The sequence below is a fragment of the Dermacentor silvarum genome, chromosome 6 (assembly GCF_013339745.2).
Source record: "Dermacentor silvarum isolate Dsil-2018 chromosome 6, BIME_Dsil_1.4, whole genome shotgun sequence".
NCBI classification, from domain to species: Eukaryota; Metazoa; Arthropoda; class Arachnida; order Ixodida; family Ixodidae; genus Dermacentor; species Dermacentor silvarum.
Genome location: NC_051159.1, coordinates 144,820,064 through 144,847,249, shown reverse-complemented (window position 1 = coordinate 144,847,249; position 27,186 = coordinate 144,820,064). Strand labels below are relative to the sequence as shown.

At 48.3% G+C, this 27,186-nt stretch overlaps 1 protein-coding gene across 2 annotated transcripts in view; it reads left to right on the top strand.

Moving 5' to 3' along the window:
* Positions 1-27,186, top strand: part of LOC119456126 (uncharacterized) — a 241,705-nt gene that overhangs the window by 6,060 nt on the left and 208,459 nt on the right. Inside the window, exon 1 of one of the 2 annotated variants that reach the window (XM_049669556.1) lies at positions 7,876-7,894. The exons of the other annotated variant lie outside the window; for it this stretch is intronic. The gene's annotated coding sequence lies outside the window, so the exon portion shown is untranslated. Of the gene's footprint in view, positions 1-7,875; positions 7,895-27,186 lie in introns of those variants that run through there. 2 annotated transcript variants of the gene reach the window in all.

Sequence of the window (27,186 nt, the reverse complement as noted above, 5' to 3'; positions counted from 1 at the left end):
ACTGTTTCTGTACCTGTCACCGACAGAGCGGTAATGAGCTGAGCAGCGGTTTCACTAGTGTAGCCCACGACGCTACCTATGCGTTTAGTGGGTCTGAATCGGTTACACATCTATTACCGGTGTCAAACGGGCACTTTCGGTCGCGATTGAGCCGAATCGGGATCGAATGCTTCGATCGCGATCGACAGTGATCGCGGCTATACGGTCCAACAATCCGGGTCGAGATGGGTGAGGTTAGCGCGCCAGGTCGCCAAGTGGCTGCAAAGCCACTTGGCGACATCTAAACCGACACCACTTGCCAAATTTCCCCGATGCACAGTAAAAATCGTAGCGCAGGCATCCGCATACGATCGCTATGCGCGGGCCGCGATTGACTGGATCCGGATCGAGCTAAGTCGCGATCGAAAGTGCCCGTGTGATACCGATATAAAATTGATTGCTTCGAAGGTTGCGTCACACGTCGAAGCCCTAATCAAGCAAGCTAACATGTCCTCTGCCTCCATAGTGCATTCATCCGGATTTGCTGTTCCCTTAGGAATTTTCCCTGCTCGCGTTTTATTTACTTTTTGTATTTCATGGCCGTGCAGGCACTGCTGATAACAGTGGATCAAGAATTAAGGGGCGCGCGAGATCGGGGTATCGGTGATCCGGCCGTCCAGGTTTGATTATGGATCATGTGATTATTTCTGTACAAATCTGCAGTGGCTGTGATCCAGCTATATGGTCCTTTTATTTTATCTCACTCGTTAACACCGCACGTTTTTCTGACTCAATATTTCTAATTAAAGGAATGAGACCGTGATTGAATAATTAAAAAAAAATTAAAGTGGAACCATTGAGGTACCACCGCCAACAAAATAGAAGAGCGAAACGTTGAAGACGCTTAAATAAAGAAAATGACATTGCTCTTTTGTGTGAAGCGAGAATCTGCAAAAACGGTAGTTACCTTGTTTTTGTATGAAGCGATAACCACCTGGAGCGCATTTCCGACGTATATCTTCGGCGTCGGCTGGTTCATTTTACGTTGCTTGATAACTGTGCCGTATAATCCTGATCGGAATGTGCGAAATGCGTGTCATGTGGTTGCTGATTAAAGCGTATACCCTTACAGTACATCAGCCTTACAGCACCCTTACATGGTTTATGCGTGGCGTTAAAATCGCCGCGCATCGCGGCGCTGTAAATGCGCCAGAAGTACGCTCCGTTAGGTTGCGACTTAACACTGGAATTGTCTGTTGTTTTATTTATGTATGGTATTTACAAAATACTCTGACCTTTTACTGTAAGCTCCAAGAAGAATGTCTATATTTGGGTCTGAAGTAAATGACACTAAGAAACAAGACATCGGCACGAGGCTCATACACGCTGACAGCAAATAAATACCTCAGTTGAAGCAGCAACAATTATACGAGGAGAGAGTTTAGAGGGGGGGGGGGGGGGATGCCAACTCACCTTGCACAACTATTATTGTAAATTTAGCTCGAACTTCAAAGTTAAAGTCATTATAGTGATCATAAAATGCATGGTTCACAATTTAAATGTCACAGAATCGGCTGAAATCATCACTGGGGGTACCAAAAGAAACTGGCTGCTTCAATATCTTCGTGCGGTATAGTACATTAGCTTATGGCAAATCATTCCTGTCATTAACAGTCCTCAGGGAGTATGATAACTCCCGTAACTTACTCATTTTATTGTTTGTTTCGCAGAATACGTTATATTTCACGCTTAGTATAGTTGTTTAAAGCACAGGGCACGCTGTGAAACCGCGAAACCTGCGCGTCCCCAACCCTATACCTGTACAGCGATCCGGCGAACACGATGAGAGGAAGTCCGAGCTGCGCGGCCAAGTCGTGACGGCGATTTCCTGCGAGGAAAAAAAAAAAATCCAGGCACAGCCGCGTATACTAATCTCCGCAGACAGAGCAGAGAAACGAGAGCTGCTGGTTTATATTAATAGTACTGACCCGATGGAAGTCCGGTTAACCTCTTTGCACTTTCCCTGTCCGCTCCCACTCTCCCTCGGTGTGCAAATTAATGATCCAGCCCTTCGCCGCTGCGAGCGAGGAGCCTTTGGTTGCAGGTTGGTTCAGGGCGCATGCATGCGGCGCCAGGACGAAGACCTCGCGGGCGTTATTTATCGCTATGGCCGAGGCATCTGGTATACACATTTTGCCGCAGGGCCTATATGTGCGATTTGTGCGCGCAAGGCTTGACCGCGCAGTCGTGCTTTACGTTCACTTCGATTAACGCGACGAGGGTGCGAGTTTGTATATATAGAAGCGGGGCTCGGAGCCGCGGAGTCGGCCTGTCTGTGCCTCTCATGAATATGATTTAGGATTGTATAGACGGATATTAATTAGGACTCGTCGTGTGTGTAGCCGCGCCTTTCGGCTGTTGATTACCGAGAAGCTTCTTTCTAAATACGTTTCTTGGCGCAGGCCGTTTGCACGGAAAGTGTGCAAGCAGGAAGCGTCGTATGCGGTCGCGCGGGGCGCTGCAAAATGTTGTCAACTTGGCTGAGATGTGTGTGCGTGTACGCATGTGAAAGAAAGAAAGAAAGAAAAAAGAAAGAAAGAAGCCTATAGATGCCGGCGTTGTTTTCAGCAGTGTGTACCAGCACGCGGAACCAGCGTTTTCAGCGTAACAACGTTCACGGACCAAGACGAAAGCGGTCCGCCTGACCTCGGAAAGTGTTCTTCGCCAAGCGGTGCGCATTTGCAGCCTCCTTCTTTTTCTGCTTTTTTTTTCTTTTCTTTCTCGTTTTTTTAAATATTTTTTTTCCTGTTTCCCCGTATTTTTATACTCCATTTTATTTCTTGTCTTTTCTTTTGTTTCTTCGCTGGCGTCCTCCCTGGTCGGCGAGTGTCGGTGCCTTGGTCGTTCACCCCTGGACGCTAGCCAATGTCCCCAAGTCTGTCACCCCGGCAGCATCATCAGCAACGGTTGCCGCCGCCTTCGCTCCGCTTTCTTTCACCGTCTCTCCAAGTTGGCCGCGACTGTATGTGCCGAAACCCTGCCCGCATGATCGTAAAAGGGCGGGGGGACGAAAATTAAACGAGAGACAGACAGGAGAAGGAAGAGGGGACGCGTTGTAGTCGTGCTGACGTCCGTCTCCCATCGATCGAGAAACTTTGCAGCTCGACGATTTTGGTTAAGGCTTGCCGCTCGGTTAAGCCGTATTCCTATACCGGCAGTCGCGTATTTGAATCCTTGCCGTTTCTGCTGTTGTGTAGCGGTGAAGTCCGAAAGCGCTAGTGCGAAAGTTTCTTTGTTTAACGCTTATGCTATGGTATACGCGCGAAAAACACTGATGTAGTTTTTAACTAATCGCCGTATGGCACATATTGCAGTTTACAATTTCTAGCCCGGGAGTTCGCAAGGCGGATTCACTTCGAATGAATTCTCAGGATGACACCAGTTTCGAGATATTAATTCCCGAACTTTGTGGAGAAAAACATTGGCGTTCCAGATGTTCCAGATGTTCCAGATTTTGTGCTTCAATGCATAAAACGACGTTTTGTTAAGAAAGTATAGTGGAATGACAGTGCATTCTTACCATAAGTTTGACAGCCCATATATCGAAAATGGTGTCATCCTGAGAATTTGTTCCAAGTGGATATGCCTTGCAGTCCAACGGGCCTGCTAGAATTTGTAAATTGCAATATGTGCCTTAAGTAATTAGTTAAAAACTGAGTTATAGTGATTTTTTGTTAATTACTCGACTATGCATTTCAATTTCTTGCGCAAGTAATGTTCGCCTCTTCGAGTAGACCAGCTCATGGACTAGAATTGTGCTATCTGCCATAGGCACTTATTAAAAATTTTGAATGTGTTCGCCAAAACACCCTGTATAACGCGAAGGCCCTGTCTACACAGGTGGACAGAGGCGCTTAAAAATAATGCCAAAAAGAAAGAAGTCACGCGAATGCACCTATGTGAGCTCAAAAGGAATGAAAACAGACGACTGGAGACTTAATAGGCTGGCGAGACTGTCTGTTGTGAGCGGTCTGGTCCTGCGCTGCAAGCTGCGGGTCCCGATTAATTACATTTTTTTTTTTTTAGAAGTAACAGTGTGGCCGTCTGTTTCATCCCAGCTGCTCCTGCTGCAGTGACACATCCGGCGCCCGGACGTATGTGTAGCGTGCACCGTTAAAGTACCGCCACGATAATATATCCTACACTTGCGACGATGTCGTCACACTTCGTTGTTTCTATATTTGCCGTTCCGCGTTAACTCCTGTCTGTGTTATCGCTACCTACTGATGTAGGTCGTAAAGCTGTAGTGTGTACGGTAGCATGGATTCCGTTAAACACCATTATTATTATTGTATTACTTCAGTAAGATTCGCCGCAATGCATATGTGGAATAAAAGAAAATTAATTTAAACTACACAACCCTGTTTCGCTCTAAAAGAGCGCTGATGTATACCGGTTGGAAGAATATTTTTGAATACCGAGAATAGGACGCGGATTCCTGTTAAACAGTGGGAAACCAGACAAGGGATGCAAAAAAGGAGACGTAGACAAGCGTTTGTCTACGTCACCCCCCCCCCCCCCCTTTCTTTTTTTTGCGTCTTTTGTCTATTTTCGCGCAGTTCAGCGAGATAGAACGCCAACTAGCTCGGTATAATACCGTAGACTTCATTGAGTACTCGGATGAGCCGAACGAAAAAGTGGCGAGTAGCGCTATCAATTACAACATATCGCACACAAACTTACATATGCGAAAACAAATGCGAAAATGAAAGTGTTGTCGTATAATGGTTCACTGCTGCCGCCTTGTTTCTCTTTCTCCCTGCCTCTCTGTGTGTCTGTGTCTGTACGTGCATGCTTATGCTTCATTTCAGCCCTTTCAGTGCCCGTTGTGGCGTTACAGAAAGGAGTAGTCTTTAAAAGTGTCGAACAAATCCGTGACCTATAAGAGCAGGGGCTTATATATAGTACAGGCGATTACGAAATGCAGATTTGTACGACGTGGCATCCTGAATAGAGCCGACGGATTACTGTGCTTGCGGGGAATGTTTGCGGCTCGGTGCACATTTAGTGGCCTGTCTGCGTCACGAAGTTAAGTGGACGCCTTTCCCGTTGTAAGTTAACCCTCGCTAACGTTATATATATATATATATATATATATATATATATATATATATATATATATATGGAAATACGCGGAATGAACAGAAAGGCGTATAATATATATATATATATATATATATATATATATATATATATATATATATATATATATATATATATATTACTCGCCTTTCTGTTCATTCCGCGTATATCCATGAATGGTTTTAAACACCTATGCCGTCCGCTACCGTTTCGTCCTGCTTATGACTAGCATCCCCTTACTTTAGTTAACCCCTTCTCTTCTATATTTCTCGCACAACCCGCGCTGCCCTCGTTGTATACGTGAGCTTCTTGCCCGCTACCGCATGGTCGTCGCCGCTCGCGGTCCACTGCTCGGCAGCGAGTGTCGCTCGCGAGAGTCGAGAGTGGCAGGCGTGACGTCACGCTCGTGGTGCAACGACAGCGACGCGGCAACCGCGCCAACGCGCGCGAACGTGATCGCGCGCGGCCCGGCTGAAATTCACGCGTGCTCGTCGCGCTGCCTCGCTTTCTCCGCTGGCGGCGAATTCCGCGCCGGTGGCTCTGGTGCGCGTCCACCGTCGTTGACCCGTCCCCCGCACGACGTTGGTTCTCTTCCTCTCCCTACACGTTGGAGACTAGCTCTAGCGCGCTGGCCGCGCACTCATGCCATGTGCCCGCATGCATGCATGCATCGCTGCGTGCGTGCGAGAACTTAACGCGTGACCTTTCACGATCGCGGGCCACTTGCGCTTGGCGTCTCGGCCGGGTCTCGTTGTGTGGCGGTTGCTTGTCCTTTTTTTGCTTGTTTTCTTTCTTTCGCGCGTCTCGTTCGCCCGGTTGCCTTGTGCCTCGGGTGGAGTGTTCCTATGTTTTATGAAGACGGTTGGGTTGGTTGCCGCATTTTCCAATGCTCGTAGACAAAATTAGGCGCGGTAAGAGACGACGGACTAGAAGAAGCAGACAAGAGAGAGCGTTACTTTCAGCCGGCGTTTACGGATCGCGCGGCCGGCAAAGTTTATACGTTTATTTACTGCGCACGTCACCAATGCATCCGGCCGACCAGAAAGCGCTACTATGAGCAATGTCTTCAAATATTACGCCAGGAGGCGTCGATAAAGGAAGGCCGGAAGGGGGGAGCGGACTGACTAACTAGCCAAAGATGAAGGAAAAATAAAAAATAAAAGAGCTGACCATGGGAGGAAAGATGGCAGATGTCCAGTTTCGCAGTGGAATAAAATGGCGCTTGTCACTCGCCTTCCTGAAACTGCTTCCGACTATATGTTTTTTTCAAGCTGCTTATTTTTACATCGTCGGAGAGACACATTCTTTAAACGCCGTTGATCAAAGAAATCATGATCACTCTCAAACGTTTTTCGAGACAACTAGTCTCCTTACGGGTAAGAGCCAGTGAAGGTGTGCCTTACGCACTTGTCGCCGTCTTTTTCGATGCAGAACGCCTCTCCATTTGCAACTGCCTAGAGAGAGCCCTCTCAAGACACGTTTGCATTCAAAATTTGGCGCGCATTTGAAGTTAGCGTCCTGTCCTGTCGGCTTCTTCTCCTCCGTTGTATTTTACTGCGATCAATTTGGACTTCAAGTCTTCCCCTGTGCGATGTCGGAACGAGAGCCTACACGTTGAGCAAGCGTGAGTCGACGCGTCGCAGCTCAGGTGAACAGGCTCGTGTGTCACTCGATCGAGCCGAGAGGCCGGCATTCAGCGGCCTCCTTGCAATCGCAAAATTTAGCGCCCGAAGGTCGCAGCCAGTGCCCCCTGCGCTCTTTCCGCATACTGCTGGCAAGGTGTACGGTTACGAGTTTGGTTATTCGTTAAAATAGAGGATGGCGTCGTTTCGGACGCTCCACCGGTTACGCACATTTATTTAGCGAGCGTGTTCTGTTTCGGGAAGTGATCGAGGAATCGCTTTTAATACTTGCCGGCCTACTGAAACGGAGCGTCTGCATGCTGGAAAATAGTAGCGAGGAAGGGGGGTGGCAGATTGGGCTATTTGATATTCCAGCATTTTGTTTGTTGCAAGGCGTACAGCGCGAAGCAGTAAACAGGACATCAGCCAAGGACGACAGGCAACAGATAAGTCGTCTTGTCGGCTATTCTGCACCGAAAATACTAGCAACGAGCGTCGATGAGGCGCTTTTGTTTGCGCAAGCTGTCCACCCGTCTCGTCCAGGGCTATAGAGGCTCCCGCCGAGACACACGAGGAAGTAACAGCCGCATCGAACCACCCGCCATTGTTGCAGTCATACGTACACGCATCCTTTGGCCCATCGCCACAACACTTTCTATTGTGCAGCTCCCTGTTTTTGTGCCGATAAGCGCGCGGAAAGAATCCGTCTTTCGTGCCGGAACTTTTCATTATGACGCGGTATGGAGTTGACTCAACAGAAAGCGTTAGTGGTGATGTCGAGAGAACACGGTAGCCGTGAATATCAGTTCTACTATTTGATTCGCACTATGTGCGCGTGTGAGTAGTGGTTTATAGTGGCGCAGATTAGCACTATATACTTAGAAGACGTACGTGTCAAACAAGTTTCTGGAGCATCGTTCGTGTCATTTACGTGATGATCACTATACTTTTACGTTTCTTTTTTTTTTTGTGTGTGTGCGTGGTAATATTATGAACTTGAGAAACGTGTTGCGGTACCTCCTGTGAAACGCACGCGGAAGTGGTGGCGAAAGGAGGCCATCATGTTACCTCGCGATTGCTGCTGAGCTTCTTGCGGCTGTTCGCCGCTCCGACATGTATTCTGCGTTTACGAGCCTAACTGCGAATATCACGTGAGTGCTTCATTTAGCGCGCATCGTGCTAGGGATGCGACGACTGTTCGTCGCTCCCGCGGTGTATTTCGGAAGGGGATTGGTGAAAAAAAACTTTTGGAGGGTAACTGCTACGAAATTTTGTAGCGCGTATAGTTCCATGTAGTGTTAGCTTGCATGTAGGCTCCCTATGTTGTGCAGGTTTAAAGCGACCTCTGTGCTAAATTTTGCGTTCGAAATACGAGCGGACGCGCCACGAAAATATCGCAAGAACAGGCGTTTCCAATATAGCGAGCTGGGCTATACCGCGCGCCGGAAATGACGTAGAACCCGTAATGTTGAGAACCACCGCGGCTCCTCGGCATTGGCTCCATGATTAGGCGGTACTCACGGTGGGCTGAATATATCGGAGCCGATGTGCTGCGATTTGCGTCACATCCGCTATACTACCTGGTGCATGCGTCGTCGACTTAGGATGCTATTTAAAGTGGGTTAGAAAAGTCGCATAATTACCAGCCCCGTAACTGTGTCATTGCTTCAATATAGTATACATATACTCATTTATAACCCATTTATTTAAAGCAGCACTTCATTGCAGTTGGTCTTTAAATTAAACTAGGGAGGAGCCATTGGCGATAATACTCAATTCCTCAACAATAGAACAATGTGGCGAAACGGTAGCTAGTCTATGGCGATACTCTGTTCTCTAAGGGCAGTTCGCGTAACGCCGTATATTATAACATAACGGTTTGCATAGCGCGCGTAAGAGGCTTATCTACTTACACTTCGCTTAAACTGCATTTGTTGCTTCATTCTTTATCCTCTGTCACGGTGCGCGCTCGGCCGTCACGGTTGTTGCGACGCGGTCTTGCGCGCATGGCGGACACAGCACCACGCGCGCGCCCTCGTTTTTTAAAGTAGACCTGCGCGCACGCTCGGATCGACGACGAAATTCGAGCTTCGTCGAGCATTGCGAGAACGCGCATGAGGAGAAAGTAATTAGATGCGACAAGCTTCGCCCGTTGGAAAAGCCTCGCCTCCTCTCTTTCACGCAGTGACATCCCTGCCGTCGAGCTAGCTGGCCACGCGCCGCACTTATCATTGCTCTTCTCCTCCTCTTTCCCTCCTCTCTTCAATTTCCTTCCCCAAACACCGCGGTTGAGGTGTCCACCAGTGTGTGACAGCAACCGCTTTTTTTTTTCTTCTTTTTTTGAAGGGGGAGGGGGGGACCTTCTCCTCCGCCCCGCGCGTTGGTGAGTTCACACACCCGACTTCATACGCGCAATGCCTGTTGCCCCATCGGGTTTTGCAACCACGAGCCGCTGCATTTTTACGTGGTCACTGGGGCGCATTAATATTCCCGGAATGAAAAGTGAACTTTTGTGTTTAACTTTCCAGAGCTGCATTGTACAGGGGTATTTGGGGACGCATTAGTCGAGGGCTCTGGGTTGGTTTTGACATAGGATTCTTTAACGTGCTCCTAAATCGCCTTAGTGGTCATGGCGTTCTGCTGACGGAATAAAACCCGGCCGTGGTGGCCGCATTCCGGTGGAAGTGGCATGCAAAGTCTGGTGGAGAGAAACAGAGAACTATTATTTACGGTGAAAGACAGAAATATGGCGTTAAGCTGATTACTCTACCCAGCCGCTCTGCGCTGAACAGAGAGAGAGAGAGTTAGCAAATAAAGCCATTATTGAGATTTTACTAACTTTATAGTTCGAAGAGCGCGAAGAATGAGGTGATTTGAGGGATTGTTCATTCTCGTATCGTCCGCTTGTATTTCTCCTTTTTCTTATTATTTCTACATTTGAATAAATAAAAAAATGGTTTCTCTGGCTTCGTTGTCTGTTCTCTGCATATGGTTACCTTCGAATATTTTTTAATGCCTTTACTGCCTACAGACGCACTTTTGCGACGGCTCCTTAGATGAGAAATTTGATCCAACGAAGTGAAAAAAAAAAAAAAAAAAAACGAAAGAAAAACCCCGTGTTGTTCAGAAGCTTACTCGACACACGTCCTCTCTCTTCCTTGATATATATATACTTTTATTTCTTGCTTTAACGCTCCTAAAGCGAACGCTATAAAATAGGAGCGAGAGACGGGAGAGTTAGTAAGCGACGACAGTGCACTGCTAGCAAGGCCCTCGTTAAATATAAACGACGCAGTACGGAGGGTATTCGAGCGGCGCCTAATGAGGTGACGCGTCTTCGCAAACAGGATGTTATTAGAGGGGAGAAGCTTGGTCAGTTAACAATGGCGGGCCAAACGGGAGCTGAAGTGCGTAGGCGACGTGCCGCTGCTGGCAGCGACCGCCGGCGCAGTTGCATAAGGATTCCGCGCTGCGTCAAACAACACCGGCTTGACTACGCGGCCTTGAAGGAGGACGCTGACGCGCGCGTGCGCTTCGATCACCCGAGTCCTGTGGCGCGAGCGCCGTGGCTGTGTAGACGACATGCTGTGCCGATTACGACGCGCGATATATTTCGTTGATGCTTAGAGAGTTGAGCGCAGCGTATAATTCGTTGATTGATTCAGCACAGCAAGATGGTACACGTACTAGCAGGTATGCTAAAAGGGACTAAGGTGATAATGTTTCTCTTTTTCTTTTCACTGGAATCGATCGTCACACGACGTACGAAGCTAGCGGGTGATATAATGAGTAGAAAGGAGAAGTTGCCGACACAGCGTGTGTGTGGCCTGCAGCTCCTCACCGGTGCAAGGTGAAAAGACAGAGACAGGGAAAGGTGACGGTGGAGTACCACGATTAAATATATTTGCATTACAATGAAATATACCTATCACGAGGCATCTACACTGTGCACTGACTCTATAGTGTACATGCAGAAGTTATACGATGGTGATGCTGGTGAAGATTGTTTTATAATGGCGTCTCCTTGGAAACGGGACGGCGACAAGTAGTCACTTAGCCTACTTCAGGTAATGAAGCTTTACTACATCTTTTGCAGTCTAGCATTTTGCTTGTCCTAACTTTATATTGCTTCTCTTAATTAAAAGCTCTATCTCTACGCTGTAAAGCAGTAGCGCACCCAGGATCTCTGCCAGAGGGGGGGGGGGGGGGAGCAAGCACTTTGCATAATATCCTTGCTTTAGCCAGAGGAATCCAACACCAAATAAAATGCCTAATAATTATAATATAATGACACCAAGGATGATGACGATGTTTATTTCTACAACGTAATTTAAGCGTGAATGAATAAGTACGGGACAGTGATAGAGTGTTTTTGTTAATGAGGAAAACTCGACATCAAGCCACCTCCTGAATTGTAATGGCAATGTGAACAGAGCACTGAAGCTACACGTTAGACAGGTGGGGCGATGTGTGTGGGGGGGGGAGGTTACCACACCCGAACCTCCCCCCCCCCCCCCCCCCCCCTCCCCGTCGGTGCCCCACTGCTGTAAAGTTACGAGGCCTGTAATGACCCGGCTCCATCTCGGTCACAGCCTTTTTTTTTTTTTTTTTTTCGTCGAACGTCTCTTGCTTATCTCGACCGCTGACCATTTACAACGCTCCCGTCAGCTTAGAACCCTAGCGCTTCTAGAAAGTGGGCGTTCCCTACAGTCCTAACTGGGCGAATTTCTTATCATTGCACTGCAATGCGCTTAGTCGCCTCCGAAATTTTGCTGCAGCTGATACATATATATGCCTCATCCTGTTGCGAACATTCGCGCCTGTATACGCCAACACAAAACGCGCTCGCACAAGCACATTTCGCACATTCACATTCACACATGTGCTAGAAACGAGCGTCCGAGCCCACTATTTTTCCACCGTGTTTGAGCCAGTCTCGGACGGAAACTTCAACGCTGATTTTTCGTACAGCGAAGTGAATAGGCGCTAGTTTGCCTCATCTAAGAGTTGTCCAGGTGGCGTTGAAAACTTCGTCGGAAGCCGACGCGGCTTAACTGTCAGTTTAGTCGGTCCACAGCGCTGAGTACAGCTTACATTCTAAAGCCTCAGCGCTTATTGACTTGTCTGTGTAGTGTATGTTGCGTCGTCTCGTCCGCGGCGCTACATGGGTGAGGATTTCTCTTCATGCACGGCGGGCGACGCCTGTTTCTGAGCATACACACGTGAATGCTCCGTCGTGAAGTATATGCTCTCTGGTAGCGTGTGACTGACCGCGTAGCTTGAGTATAGGTTCACAGTACACCGTGAACCTATACTCAATCGCCGTTGTTTTCTTACGTTTCGTCAACGTGGATGCTGACAGGAATATGGGAATATACAAGTCCTTGATATCAGTCGTGCCCAACACATTTGTTACAGCGATAGTCAGAGCAGCGCGTTATGCTATTTTTTTTCTCACGTATTTGGCATTATTCGTTATGCAGGCTTCTTCACCTTATTGCATATAAGCCAGTCTGTAAACGCTCTTCACTTCGTCGACTGCCATCGTATAGCACCTTTCGCAAAGAAAAATAAAGGGAACAATGAGCTTGACTTTTTGGTGGCGCGAACCACATGAAGCCCACAGACAATCAAGCCAAGGAAAGCATAGGTAAAAAATTAACTGTTGTTTTTAATTGAAATATAGCAATAAAAAATTGGAGGATGCTTAAGCTTCGCTTTTAAGAGTAGAACGCGACAGCGTTATCGGGACCCGTTCGCATCGCATCGTTCGCATACGGCAAGTAGGCTTCATTCACTGCAACACTGAACGTGGGAAAGCCAGCTTACAAAGACCAAGCTTACACCGATCCCCTTAAAGTCGGCTTCAATTTTAAACTGAAATGCATTGCTAGAAAGACGTTTTTCTAGGGGCAATCTAAGTGGTGTTATATTAAAATGTGGAAGCCCTAGCACCTTTTTTATTATTTTATTAATTGTTTGCTATTGCCCCGACGCGCGCAGGTCTGGTAGAAATGCTGGAAAAGGGGTTTGTGTTTGAGTTTCCTCGTAACAGAATTAGGTTTTCTCGTACATTCAAATTACAATCCGACGGCGAATGGTAAAATCGTGCTTTACCATTTTTCTGGCGGATTTCACTGTGAGAAATTCAAGTTTTTGTTCACCAAAACCTTGCACCACGTGGAGGGCCTGCGCGGTCGATGTGGTTGGATGATTTTCTCCACCACCCGCGATCACACGCCGGTTGCCGACGCAGGTTTTTCTGCGACAGGTGGTCCAAAAACGCTATCGCGTTAATAAGGAAAAAGACACTGGCTGATACCCTGGCGCTGGGTAATACTTCCAGGGCTATATCTAACACACAAGCACAAATAAATGAGAAAGAAAGCTGGACTGCCGCCGCCGCAGCTCAATTAGTTGAGCATCGCACACGTTAATGCGGGAGATGTAGGTTTGGCTCTCTCCTGCGGCAAGCTGTCTCTTCGCACATTTTCACTTGCGTTTTCATTATGATTTCTACATTTAAATGAAAGGAACAGAATCTTCCCTATGCAATTAAAAAAATTCGCATAGGTTGCCACGCGGCATGTCGAAATGAAATTACATATAAGCGTGGAGGTCAGTTTCATGCAGATACTGTAAAAGCGAATGATAAAATGTATTGTCACTGAGCCATCGTTCATAGTCTTCAGGTTGGTCACCGCTGTGATTTCCTTGGTTTCATTGTCTGTTGGCAATGTTCGCAGAGAGGGAGGGAAGAGAACAGTGGCAGAAGAGATGATCGATAGAGTGAGCGAGCGAGTCTCTAATGAAAATTGGGAGAGGTATGCCTGGCAGCACACATGGCAGACTGCTCCAGGTGAACGCGATGACAAATTAATTCATACACCAAGGAACAACGACACTTAGCGCACAAATAACACACACAAATCGATCGATAGTCTCTTTTCATCTGCACTGAGCACATCGGGGCTTCGGCCTAACTTTCGCAATAAGAACGTCGCGCGTTCTCCGTGGCATTTGTCGCCGGAGTGTATCGGTGTTCCTCGTACTGGCTCGTTCGCGAGAGCCCGTTTCGGGTCTCGAAAACTTGTGCGCGGCGCAGATATTGGCCAACGAGCCAGCCGGCGTAAAAAGGCGGACCGCCGCGCCACTGCAGCCGCAGCAACAGGAAGGCCGCGTGTCCCGCGTTGGGAAACGGCGCGCTTGTCTGGCTTGTCGCGACGCGCACGTTCGCACGCGAAGTGGCCGCCCAGGGCCGAACTAGTTTCGCCTTGTCAAACGCGACCTTGGTGCCCGCTCGGCGCCGCCGTGCTCTTGTTTCGCCCGTCGCGCCCCGGGGCCCGCAGTGGTAGCACGGTCTGCGTATAGTCGCCGCCACTCTATGTAGTTGTAAGCTGCGTGCGCACTCCGGTCTCGGACAGCGGCGCTTTATTGTCGGTGGCACACGCTGTCAGGCTGAAGGTCTCCGTGACTGAACAAGCAGGTGCTTCACTGTGACAGCGTTTCGTTTCCGTGCACGCTGGCTTTGTCTGTTACCGAGGCCGCTTGTAAAACGGCGAAATCAAATGAAATTGAAGTCTGAGTCATCGTGTTCCGGCGCGAAGCGCCGCTGATATCGTGGACAGGACGTACACGATATATCCCTAAGCCCCCACACCCATTTTATTCCCTCTCTTTAATTTGAGCATTGGTTTGAATTTCAGAACGACGGGTACCATTCCTTTTCACGTTTCGTCAGTAGTCCGCCTACGTCATCACCCGGATCAGCCCGTCGTGAACGGTGGATGATACGAAAGGAATAGAATCGAGAGAAAGGAATCCTTATAACGTTATAACGGCCCCTGACTTCCTTAACCGGCCCATCATGGCGTCTCTATTCGCTTCTGACATATCCTCTATGCATTGATAGATAGCTCTCTCTCTCTCTCTCCCTTCTTATATATATATATATATATATATATATATATATATATATATATATATATACAGGGTGTTTCAGCGAACACTTTCAAAAATCCTTAAAGGTTGCCTGTGGCAGATAGCCCAATTCTAGTTCATGAGCTGGTCTACTCGAAGAGGCGGACATTACTTTCACGAGAAATTGAAGTGCATAATTGAAGGATTAACAAAAATTCACTAATTAAGTTTTTAACTAATTATCTGATGGGAAATATTGCAATTAACAAATTATAGCCGTGGAGTTTGCAAGGCGGATCCACTTGGAACGAATTCTCGGGATGATACCAGTTTCGAGATATTAATTCCCGAACTTTGCGGAGAAATGCATTGGCGTTCCAGTTAGTTTCTTAACAAAACGTCGCTTTCTGCATTGAAGCACAAACTTAACTGGAACGTCAATGCCTTTTTCCGCAAAGTTCGGGAATTATTATCTCGAAACTGGTGTCAACCTGAGAATTAATTTCAAGTGGATCCGCCTTGCGAACTCCGCGGCTGCAATTTGTACATTGCGATATGGGCCATCAGGTAATTAGTTAAAAACTTAATTATTGAATTTCTGTTAATGATTCGATTATGCATTTCAATTTCTTGTGAAAGTAATGTCCGCCTGTTCGAGTAGACCAGCTCATGAACTAGAATGGGGCTATCTGCCACAGGCAACCTTTAAAAAATTTTGAAAGTGTTCGCTGAAACACCCTATATATATATATATATATATATATATATATATATAATTTCAAACAGAATGGTTTATAGTCTTTTACGCATGTAGTTCAGAAATAAGGAGCACACTGACGAGATTAAGAAAAAAAAAAAAAAAAAAAGCGGTCACCATATTCTGCTCCTCAGCCCGGAGCACTGCCCAACGCCTGATGCAGTTCACACACTCGGCACGTCTGTGGTGCCGCGAAGCCGCCGATTTGCTTCCTCTGCGCGGATCCTCCTCTAGTTGTTCTTGTTTTTCTCGTCTCCTTCTCCTTGTTGTCGCAGCCGCGCTCGGGTTGCGGTCGGCCCCGTCCAAGGAGCACCTGCCGAACGACTGAGTGGTTTTGAATAATCGATGCGCGCAGCCGTGCGTCGCTTGCGCCGCCGGCGCGCCGTTCCTGTCCTGTCCGCCGCCTAAATATATCGCCCGAGTCCCCGATGCTCGAGCCGACCGGCTTCTCGAGAGTGCTTTTGACACTCGTGTCGCGCGATCAGTCAACCCTCCTCGATCGCGCCGGCGAACGAGCACGCGCGGAACGAGACGCGGTTGGTGCGTGCGCTGTCGCGCGCGGTGACCGTAATAAAGAGAGGCCAGGCGCCGCGCTGTTGCTAACGCGCTTACGTAATAGCGCTCCGGACCGGGGGCAATAAGTTAGGGTGAGCGAGCGTCTGTCCTTGGGAAACCCAGTGGTTTGGCCGCATGCACTGGAGCGAGCATGTAATCAGAGCAGGCGGAGCTCCCCCTGCCCTTTTAGTTTTTTTGTTTCGTCGTTCCGAGCAAGGAGTTTAGGGTTGTTCGATCAATAGTGCTCGATGAATTGCGTTGATGGTATCGACGTTTTAACGACTTGACGGAGGGATTGCGCTGTTTCCACGACGCGGCGTAGCTGGAAATGGGTGGAACGGACTTGATGGTTATAATTGCTAGACACTATATACATTTTCTTTTTTATTCCAAGTTTTCTTCTGTACGGCTTGCCCCGCGGGAATCTCCTATGATCTATACGGAGGGAGGAGCTCATTTTTATTTTTTTATTTCTACTCTGTGCAGCTCGTACGTATATATGCGCCCAAACCTATCCGCACGACGTGAATTTGCTCGGGGAGTAAACTCCTTTCGCGATTATCGTTGTTTATTCATAATTGTTATCGTATTTGGTTCGGTGGTGGCGGTGCTGATGTTGCTACAGGCGGGGTTAGCCTGGCAGACTCTTTCTGCTCAAAAAAAAAAAAAAAAAAAGGTCACCATGCGTCCATCAGTCCTAGCTGTCTGTCGCAGAAATGTTCGCTCTGTTGGTCATGATCAGTGGACCTTCGTCGTTATAGAGGGTGAAACACGTGAGACGAACTGGCGAGAATGTACTGTGGGGTCTGACTCTATGGGGTTCTCTCTCATTGAAGCCTCGTCATGTGCAATCGCGAAGCCAGTCCGGCATTGTCAACCAGTGTCTTATCGACATCAATGCGTCATTGGGCAACAACGTTCGAACGAATGATTCTGTAGGCAATTGCTTTCTCTCATCTCACGTTAATGACAAATATTGAACGATAAATCACCGCTTTTTTTCGAAATCGGTTGTCTATGCGAGAGCTCGTAAGTCTGAAGCAGGAACATTCGGGCTGGCATAGCCTATAATCTGGACGGTCTTGGCTGCACGCGTCTTAAGGACAAATTATTTAGGTAGCTCTGCCTCGCTGACAATTATGTACATTTCAGCTATAGTTTTAAATGTGTAACAATCTTACGCATTGTAATAATTGATGTGTTTGTTTCACTAGCACTATTTCTTGAATTTAGTTCCTCGCCTGCGAGCGCGCGACGATAACGCAAGTCGTGGACCCTATACTGCACTCAAAGCGGTCGCTGGCTGCTGCACCCTAAGCTTGGGGCCTTTATTCTTCAGCTCCATTGTCAAATATACACTCTCTAATTCTCGTAATATTGCTTCAAAACTGTCTTTGATGACTTTCGTAGCACCTGTAGACAACACTCTAAAAACGATCAGTCGAATATGCAGTGAGACACTAAATTCGGTTTTCCAGATGTGTTACGCACTAATGTACTTGGCATTTCTTCTTTGGGTCCCGTGGGTGAGAAAAAGAAAAAAAAAGAACCGAGCGATTAAAAAAATATATAAAAAGTAAGAAATAAGATAGGCAGTGTAGTTTTAGTGTAACATTTTTATATATAATAAAGTTGAAGCGTTGGGAACTCGCTCTGTTGTCAAAATTACTGGAGAGAACTCTGTCTGTTGTGACTACATGGGAGCTACAAGAATGGCAGTTCAGCCAGAATTGGAATGATAATTAGTACCTAGATTTGCCTAAACTTCGTCCTTATGACTTCAATTTTTCAATCCGCCCAATTTTTTCAAATTGTTAATTTTCAGCAAAAAATATTGCGTTGTAAGTGCACCAATTCACAATAATTTTGTAAGTGCGCAGAGTCCTATTGCGTTATGCGTTTCGAAATATGGGACAAGTTTTAAATTTAGGCCGATAAAGGCAGATAAATCGCGGTAAATTAAAGCCGCAACAACGCTTAAAGCCACTAGCTCGAAGATCAGACAAATACATGTGCTTACCATTATTATCATGCTTGCCGAGCGATCGCAGCGCCATAGTTTTTATCTAATCCAAAATCAAGAAGGGGGCTGACAGATGCACATCGATATAAAGTGCCTCGGAAAATCTGGCCTGCGTTTCGATAGGTGGACCGATAGGTGTCAAAGGTAGGTCCACCCATCGAGACCTAAGTCAACCTTTCCTGAGGCACTTTATCCCTGCTCATGTAACCTTTACACCACAGAGTCCTTTTTAGGTAAAACACGGGGAATGCGGGAGATGGAAATTCAAGTACGATGAGCAACACGAGGACAAGGCTCCTGCTTTCACCTTGTTCTCGAGTTGCTCAGAGTCCTTTGTAGTAATTTTAGCAGGAAGCTTTATGCATCTGAATGTCAACAGATGGTTGCCGTGCTGTTGTTGCGCTTGCACTCTTTGTGTCTACGCTGTATCTTAGAGGTCGCTCTCCGTGTGTTCCATCTGGCCTGCCGCGCGCGCAGTCTCTTTGAAAGCCTATAGTGACTTGTGGCGGGCAGTGCGGCCTGCGTCATCGCGACACGCGCTTCCGCGTTCACGCGTACGTACGGAGGAAAAACAAACACTGTTATGTCTGGGCTGCTGCGACGACATTTAAGCTTGCGAGCGAGCGTTGCTCTTATATGTGGCGTGTTGTGACTATAGGGGTGTGTGTAAACAGTGCGGCGTTTCTCGGCAGCGCGTGTTATAATACGTGGCTTGGAAGTCGCGTTTAAGCACACTTCACGGATCGCATCTACAATTGGCGGAAGCGAGAACAGTTACACCGTCCAGTTTAGTTCGTATATAGCCTTGTCAGCACGTTTAGCGCCGAATTCATATACCAGGCGCATTGTTCCGAAAGCATAGGAAAAAAAAAAAAAGATTTTCTATTTAATGTTTGCTTCTACATATCATCGAGCGTTTGTTATTCAGTTTGATAATACGGACGCTTTCGAATCACATTTGATAGCTTGCCGCGTTTCACTTCTGGCACTGTCTCTGAGTGCCACTGCCGCTGAGCGACTGCTCAAGGGAATGACTGGTTGATTTCGGCATGCTCCAATTGTTTTTACTTCAAGCAGCAACGACACATGACGATGGCGATACTAATAATAAGCAATTGATACTAATGATAACAATAATAAACAATTTTGCAGAACTCATATACGATAACTATCCGAGTATGTCTTTGGAATACTTTAATTAATCTTTGCAACGAAGATTGATGAAGAAAAATTATAGTTTCCTTTTTTTTTTAATTGAAGAGCGCCGTCAACGAGGTTACGCCCACATTTCATTTTTTTTTTACTGCACTATCTTAATGATCGGCTCACGAAAATGGTTAGATAGATGACCGCATGAAGAAAACTGGTCTGACGATGCCAAGAACGCTATTCGCATTAATAATAATAATCAGTCAATCAATCAATCAATCAAATAATAATAATGATGATAATAATAATGATTATTGCTGTGATCTTCGCCGAGGTTGAGGGCTCCGGATCACTGTCAAACATCTGAAACTCTCTTCAGCGTGTGCTGACGACGAAGCAAACGAGAGTCGCTGCATTTATAAGGACGCATAATAATAATAAAAAAAAAGAACATTCTCTTCGCGAAGATAAGCGGCTGCACAACGCCGCGGACTGCGCATTAATCGCCCAGACCTTCGCATACATCTGTAAGTTGTCGATTCCAACGAACCCGCTCGATCGTATATGCGATGTGAAAACGCGGCCAAAAGGCGCGCCCGCGACGTATAGTAATATGCACTCTCGTGTACGCGTGCGTGACCGGCGACAAAAGAGGCCGTTCGCGCGTTGTAGTATACTGGGTGTGCTACCGGGTATGCATGCCCCACTGCGTGCGTCTCTGGCAGCGCTGTGTCTGGTTCCGGGAAATTGGAGCCGATCGCGGATCCCGGGGCCCTTAATTATCGCGGGCACTCTGTGGCCCCATATCGCGGCATCGGCGATATGGGGCCGCAGAGTGCCCGCATGGCTCGTCCGCAATTAATTTACTCGGCTGTCACCGTGGTGCCACGCAGTGACGGCTTCGGGGACGTGAGATAGACATCCGTATGCGCGTAGCCCTGCATGCCGAAATCCCGCTTCACTTACACGTCGCAGGCGCACCCGCCGCGGTGCCCCTAAATTGCGGCGGGGCGTTGGCGCTGCCATAGTAGCTCCGAGCGATCGCGATCCGCGTGTATACACATTTGCGCGTAATACTAATAGACGCTGTGGTGGTGGCTCGGGTCTCGGCGGCGACCGATCGATTGCGACCTTCGGCATGCCGCGGTTAGCATCTCAGCAATTCCGTGCAGTGCAGGGTAATGTACGCGGGTTTCCTCAGCCGACCGGAAAAGAGACCCCAAAAAAGTAGAGCTTCTCCATCGTTCGCCTTTGATCGCCCGCCTCCGATGCCGGACAGGATGAATGGAAGCTTCGCGGAAGGATTGCTATAGAGCACAATGTGCGAGTCCTCCCCCTTTCTCTGAAACGCGCAGCCTGCTCTGCTTATTGATGATTGACTGACAGGAGGCCTAGCCCTTCGCTGCCCTGCATGTAATTAGTGAGACGGAGTATGTAGATGGTATTTTGGCGGCGGCGGCGTTGGTGGAAATGGGATTCCTTTCCATTTCGCGCCGTGGCTCGCAGTGTGGCATTCCCATCGGCGCCCAGCGGTCAGAATTGTACCGCGTTGGCGCAGCGACAGTGTCACAAAGGAGGGACGGGAACGCATGCTTTTCTGCGTGTTCTTTTCTCATTACGCAACGCTGTTGATACGGACACAAAAGGTCGTGGCCGATGGTTGCTGACAAAATGAAATAACCTGTTTCTTGATAGACTAGTATGCTCGAACCTCGCGGTTTGGGCAAATTGCGCACAGAAAAGCAGTCTGCAAGTATAAGAACAACAACAACAACAACAACAACAACAACAACAACAACAACAACAACAACAACAACAACAACAACAACAACAACAACAACAACAACAACAACAACAACAATGTTATTTTGTTAAATACCTGCAGTATTCGCGTATACAGACTGTGGGGGCTTTCCTGTCTGATCGCTGTATTGCGAGTGGGTTTCTCACCCTTATCGACACTATCTTCAGTATGATATGAAATGATATTAAGGCTTCCGTTGGGACTAGTCGGGATAGCATTGGTGCAAAACTGTGCAGCGCTGTTTCACGCAGCCACGACCTAAAGTCCGCGCTTGATATCGATGCTCCCAATGCCACAGCAGCCTTCGCTGTAGCAGGAAATGCTATAAACGCTGAAGAGGCGCACCGACGAACTGAAAGATGAACTCATATGTGTGACTGATATTTCATCACCTTCCGGCGTTCGCTTCATTGTGTAACCTAGCGACTTAATACGGGAGAACCGTTTTCTAGCGTCGGTCACTTGCCGTATATGACTTCGCTCATCTGTATCTCACTGCTTGTGCTTGCAAGATTTGAACGCACGCGCCTCGGCTGTCCCAAATTGACTTCCGCCGTGTCAAGTAGCCGGGACCGTTACCGGCGTGCACGGGCGCTGCTTCCGATATCACGAAGGAAGAAGTCATTCGGGGCCCCATTTCCGGATTCATTTCACCCGTTTCGGGTTCATTTCCTCCGCATTATTCGTTCATCAGAAGAAGATATTTCGCGGGCGGAAAGGCGTCATTCCCGCACGCTGCTCAGCCGCTTTCTCCTCATACCTTCGAGCAATCTCTCCCAGAAAACCCGCTTCATACGGTGCTCGCTTTGTGAATTGGGATAGATAGAGAACGTTACTTCACTCCACCTGCGCGTATCGGTAGTAGTACACGGCGAAACGCTAACGTCGAGGAGTGGTGAATCTTCGTGTCGTGCGTCATGAAAGATTAAGTTAGTTATGTGATGTCATGTAGTTACCTGGTGAGCTGTGTAAGTATGGTTCACTCGTTGGAAAATCTGTGAGCTGTGTGTTTTGAAGGACACCGTTATTTACCTTTATTTATTTAAGAAACTGCGCGTTTTTACATGTATCTGCATGTTTCCGTATATGTACTGTCGTCCTTGGCTTCCTGGACTATAGGGTGCAGCAATTTGTACGTGTTCGTGACCTTTGACTGTGTTCAGTGCTGTCCGGCGCTTTCTTAATTACCATTTTGTTTGCCACGTGGCGCCGAGTAACCAATGCCATCGAATGGCCCCAACCTCGCTCGTTTTGTGTCACTTCTGTTAGGTATAGCAAGGTGATCTGCCCCTTTTCAACAGCTCCTTCGAGGCATTTGGGCTTGTTAGGTTTATGTCGATTTGCCACCAAACAGACACATGGTAAGAAGGTAGCAGATGACGTACCTCCTTCCCTTCCTCCTGTTCTTCCTCCTCGAATCTTGTGCAGCGGAGAAAGGTCGTTCGCGACACCCCGTCTGTAGAAAGAACCGCTAATCGCCTACTTTCCAGTGATTCACCTGTTACAGTCTGTAGCCTTCGACCTCAAGCTTCGCATATCGTATACAGTGGAACGGTGGCTTCAACAACGCGCTTTCACCCAGTCTTTCTCCATGCCTGGCACGCATTCGTTATGCGACGAGTGGAGGGGGGGCATCGCGTTCATTTCTCGCGTATCCCTTTCTGGCAAGGGGTCGCTCGCTTTGTGGCCGGCAATGGGAGGTTGCTGGTTAGAGCGCGCGCGCGCCTCGAGATGGTTGCGAATACTATATAAAAGGTGGGCGGGTGCGCTGTGCACAGGGGCTTGATGAGCTCGGCTGCGCTCTGCCGGCGGGTTATATTCTTCGCGCCGCTCATTGTGCGGGCCTCACTCGGTCACGTTTTCGTGACCGTTTCGGTCCGGCATGCCGCCTCTCTCGTCGCGCCTCTCTTTCTGGGTTAAGAGCTTCGATCGGCTCCCGCGAGATCGTCCCCCCCGCGCGCGCGCACTTTCACACCCTCTCGCCCCCGTGGCTTCATTAGGGGGACGCGCGGGGTATGTATAATTGCGCACGCGCGCGTGCGCGGGTCCATTCTTCTCCCTCTCTGTGGACGCGGCCACGTCCGACATAGGGAAAGTTTGAGGCGGCCCGCGCGCGCAATTGCGCGTGCCTTATCTCTGGCATGCCAGACTCCGATATTATTAATGTGGGCGCGACGTCGATAGCGACTTCGTGCGTGCGTTCGCTCATCTTTGCCGCCGCCGTGGCGTGGTGTCTCGTGTACGGGCTCAGCCGTATGGACCGAGAGCAATGACCGAGTCGATGCTGTACGACTCGCTCTTATAGATTATCCCGTTTCTTTAGCAGTTGCGAAAGGTATGAGCTAAGATGTGGGTTTGCTGTCTGGAAGCAAATTTTCTTCTTAAGAAAAGATATTATGTGGGAAGTACATCATAAATGAGTGAGTGGCGCGGGGCTGAGGCAAATACGATACTCATTTTAATGCAAGCGCGTCATTCCATACGACCCGGCAGTCGGTCTTATTGCGAAGGTCAGAGAGAGAGAGAGAGAGATAGAGAAAGAAACTTTATTGTTTGTCCAGGCTTCATCGACTTGAGCCCAAAGGTGGGTAGCCATGGCCTCGCTGCCGGCGCCCGAGCCCTGCTCACCAACCGTAGCTGGTTTTGAGGGTCTTGCTAAAGGTCACGAAAAACGCAAGGCAAAAGACGTGCAATAAGGCAAGTCACTTCAGGATCAATTTACGAGGCGCAGTGCATTTCCAGCATTGCACGTGTGCGGGGTACCAGCTTTTCTACGCAAGCGATCTCTCCTTACGTTATTAGGGTTGCCAGACACATTTGCCGCTTCGATCCGAGCGGTTCGATCCGTTTGGCTGCGTCGCAATCTCTCCCTCGTCACTACCTGTTCGTGTTGTCTTACTGCGGAAGTGTTCCCTCGTTTTATCTCCGCCGTTTTTCTGTCACCGTCTCAACTTTTGTCCCTATATCTTGCTGAAGAAAAAAAAATGTTTTATCTATGTGATAAGCATGTCGCACTTCCTCACTCTCACGCGTATTCACGTACAGGAAAGAGGAAATCCGCCTAACGACAGAAGCTTTCCATATTCTCGAACCAGGAAACAGATCAGTCAGCGCGCCACATTGCACTGCGAAAGGATGAGCTTAACGCTATAGTTCCCGAGTTTCCTAGTTTTCTTTTCTTTTTTTTTCAGGCACATAATTGCGCGAATTTCTATAAATTTATTTTTATGGGGGCTGTGTTTTTCAAATAAATGATAACACCTTGATTCGATATATATATATATATATATATATATGTGTGTGTGTGTGTGTGTGTGTGTGTGTGTGTGTGTGTGTGTGTGTGTGTGTGTGTGTGTGTGTGTGTGTGTGTGTTGAAAACTGAATGCAAGATGAGCACGTAGTCTTCTAGCTCCGCATAATATATTTATATTTCTATTAGAATAGGGGCGTTGGTCTTCAAGCAGGCCTGGGCGTTGCGTTGCAGAAGGCTATTCCAAAAGCAGGGCTGGCTACTGGCGAGCGCGAGCTTGAGCGCAACCGCCGATCGTCGTCGTCTTCTTTTCCCAGACATCGAAGCGCCTGTCATTCGCCTTCAGTACAATTGCCCGCTCTAGACAAGCAAATCCTGGCTGTCCGGCGTGCATTTAGGGAGGGCAGAGGGCATTTAAGCGGACGTTTGTGGGTCACCTGAGTGCTCTCCGAGAGAGATGTAGCCAGTGCTCTCCCCTCTGCTATGAGAGGTAGCTGGTGCTCGCCCAGAACGATGTAGTCTGCAGGGGAGATTAAGTAGCGCTGACATGCTACGGACGTACTGCGCTCCGTACACCGGCCAGTACGATGATGATCCCCTTGTTCTGTAAATATGTTTGCCTCTTCCACGTAAATAAACCCCCTGTTCCGTTTACTCTACTTCTCGAACTCGTACTCATCACGAACGAAGCAACTTTTGTCAAGTCTGCTCGGACGACGGCGTGGGCCCGCTTAGCCTCCGTGCGACGCCCCGGTAGCGTAGGCCAGCTACCCGTTACTAGACGCACCGGTAGTGTGGGCTAGAGAGCGACCCACTGTGTGACGCCAGACTCCGCGATCGCGACTCCCAGCGCCTACATCGGCCGCCGCGGCCGGGATTCGATCCCGCGATCTCGTGCTCAGCAGCGCAACGCCTTAGCTGACTGAGCCACCGCGGCGGATAGCTTATTTTAATCACGCGATCTGACGGGATTCTGTATACAGTTCAAACTACGAGGAAGCTAGAAGTAAACTTGCGCTGCGTAAGACGAGCCAGTGCGTATATGCTATTAAATATGTATACCAGCAAGACGAACACCCGAGGAAGTGGATCGAACGTGTTCGTGGGCAACGTTGATGCAGAAGTATAACGTGGTTAGGAATTTGTGTGTGTGGCTTGGCCGGATGTTTTACAAAGCAGAGATCTGATAGTGAGAGAACATCACGAAAAAAAAAAAAAAATGTTCAGAAGTGTACAAGTGGCAGGTCAGTCGGTGTAGCATTGTCGAAGATAAAACAGTACAATACACAGGAACAGATGGTTGGTGTTTCGCCCTGCTCGTGTTGCTTCGTCTTGCGCTCTGTTCTGTGTGTAATTGTGCTGTTTTATCCTATATACAAGAAAAAAATCGGTCTTCATTCTTCAAACGATTTGATTGTGATGATTATGATGAGACAGTGATATTCGCTGCCTTGTCTTAAGTGTCCCCATGGGGAGTGTCAACTGTATTTCTCAGCTGTGCACAGCTGAAAAATACAGTTGACAGAGCCACACTTTTCCATCCTTTGTCTCGGAGGGCACGACCGAGCAAGTATGCATGCATGCGATGCCATCTTGAAGGGTTGTGGTCTCTATTGGTTTGCCGCAGCGCCGGTGCGTTATTGCGTGGAGCTCGTCCTCGTTGTGAACGTGGTTTGCGTTCAGCTGAAGAGCCCTTGATCAGCGGCGGGAATCGCCGAACATCTGAAGCCGCGCGGTCCGCTTCTTCGAGCTATAACCCTGCCGCTATCGACCGCTTGCGAAGACTGTGCGCACTTCATCCTTCTCCTCTATTTGCTTTGAAGCTATCTCTCGAATTTCGCATACACCACGCCGTTTATTCCTTTCCCGCTTCGATAACTAGTGTAACTTCGTTGCACAACGTTAACGTGTACAGCCTGGGTTGAAACGTTTTTATTTCGAGATACGGGTTTGAAAGGTCAACCTCCCAAATTATGTTTTCCCCCGAGTGGGAAACGCTATAGTTAGTACAGTTCTTTGTATAGTTCTAAAGTATAGTTCTTGAGAGACGTTCATATTGAAATAACTTCGTCGTGACGTCATAGAAGTGAGCGAACGTGAATGCCTTGCACATCTATACAAGCTCTCCTTGAGTCGGTCGATGGGGCATTTGCCGCTGCATTCTGGGTTTGTCACCGACACTACAGTGATTATGTGCACTTTTTACAACATTGTGAGTTCGCTCATTGCTACGTACCTGCATTTCATACGTCAAGCTTGTTTTGACTGCCGGTCGTTCCTCAGTTCTGGCACAAGCATCTCCATTCACGGCGCCTCTCGATCAACTATGCAATGTCTGAAATTGCTTTCCTCGTGTACCGAGCCGTCGTGTGAGCGCCTGCCGGTTGATGGAAAATACGACCCTCTACATTGCGTAACCCATCAGGAGGCTTTTTATATAGTCAGTCCTTCTTGTATTTTTGACTCCCATCCCAGATAGACGGGGGATGAATTAAGAAGAACTCGGGAGCACAAAGCACAACACGGGGCGTCCGCCAGCCAGCGGGCCTTGAAGATGGGAGCCTTCACGTCGCTCGGCTCCTGAAGCCGCGCGCTGCCGTTGTGGCCTGGATCGTGAGCCCGGCACCGTGAGACGGACTCCGCTCCTGAGGGCGATGTCATGAAAGTTGGAGGGCTGTGGGGTGGGCTTTCGGGGCTGCTGAGGCTTCACTTTTAATTCGCCGCCGATATGCGCTCTTTTGTGTGCGCTTGGAGCCGAGTTCCTTCGATGCGGCGGGCCCTCCTGTTCGTCGCCTCAATGGAGGTCGTGACTGATGTGGTCTAATATTAGCACGGGATGGGGGGAGCGGTCCTCCTTTCTGCCCTTACCTCTTTGTTCTTTTATCTTTATTGAAGGTTGCCACGTTTTTCGCTGCTGTCCGTGGGACAAGCGCGCGGCGTTGCGCTCCTGCTGCTGAGTCCCCGAGCGCCGCCGCTGTTAAGTGG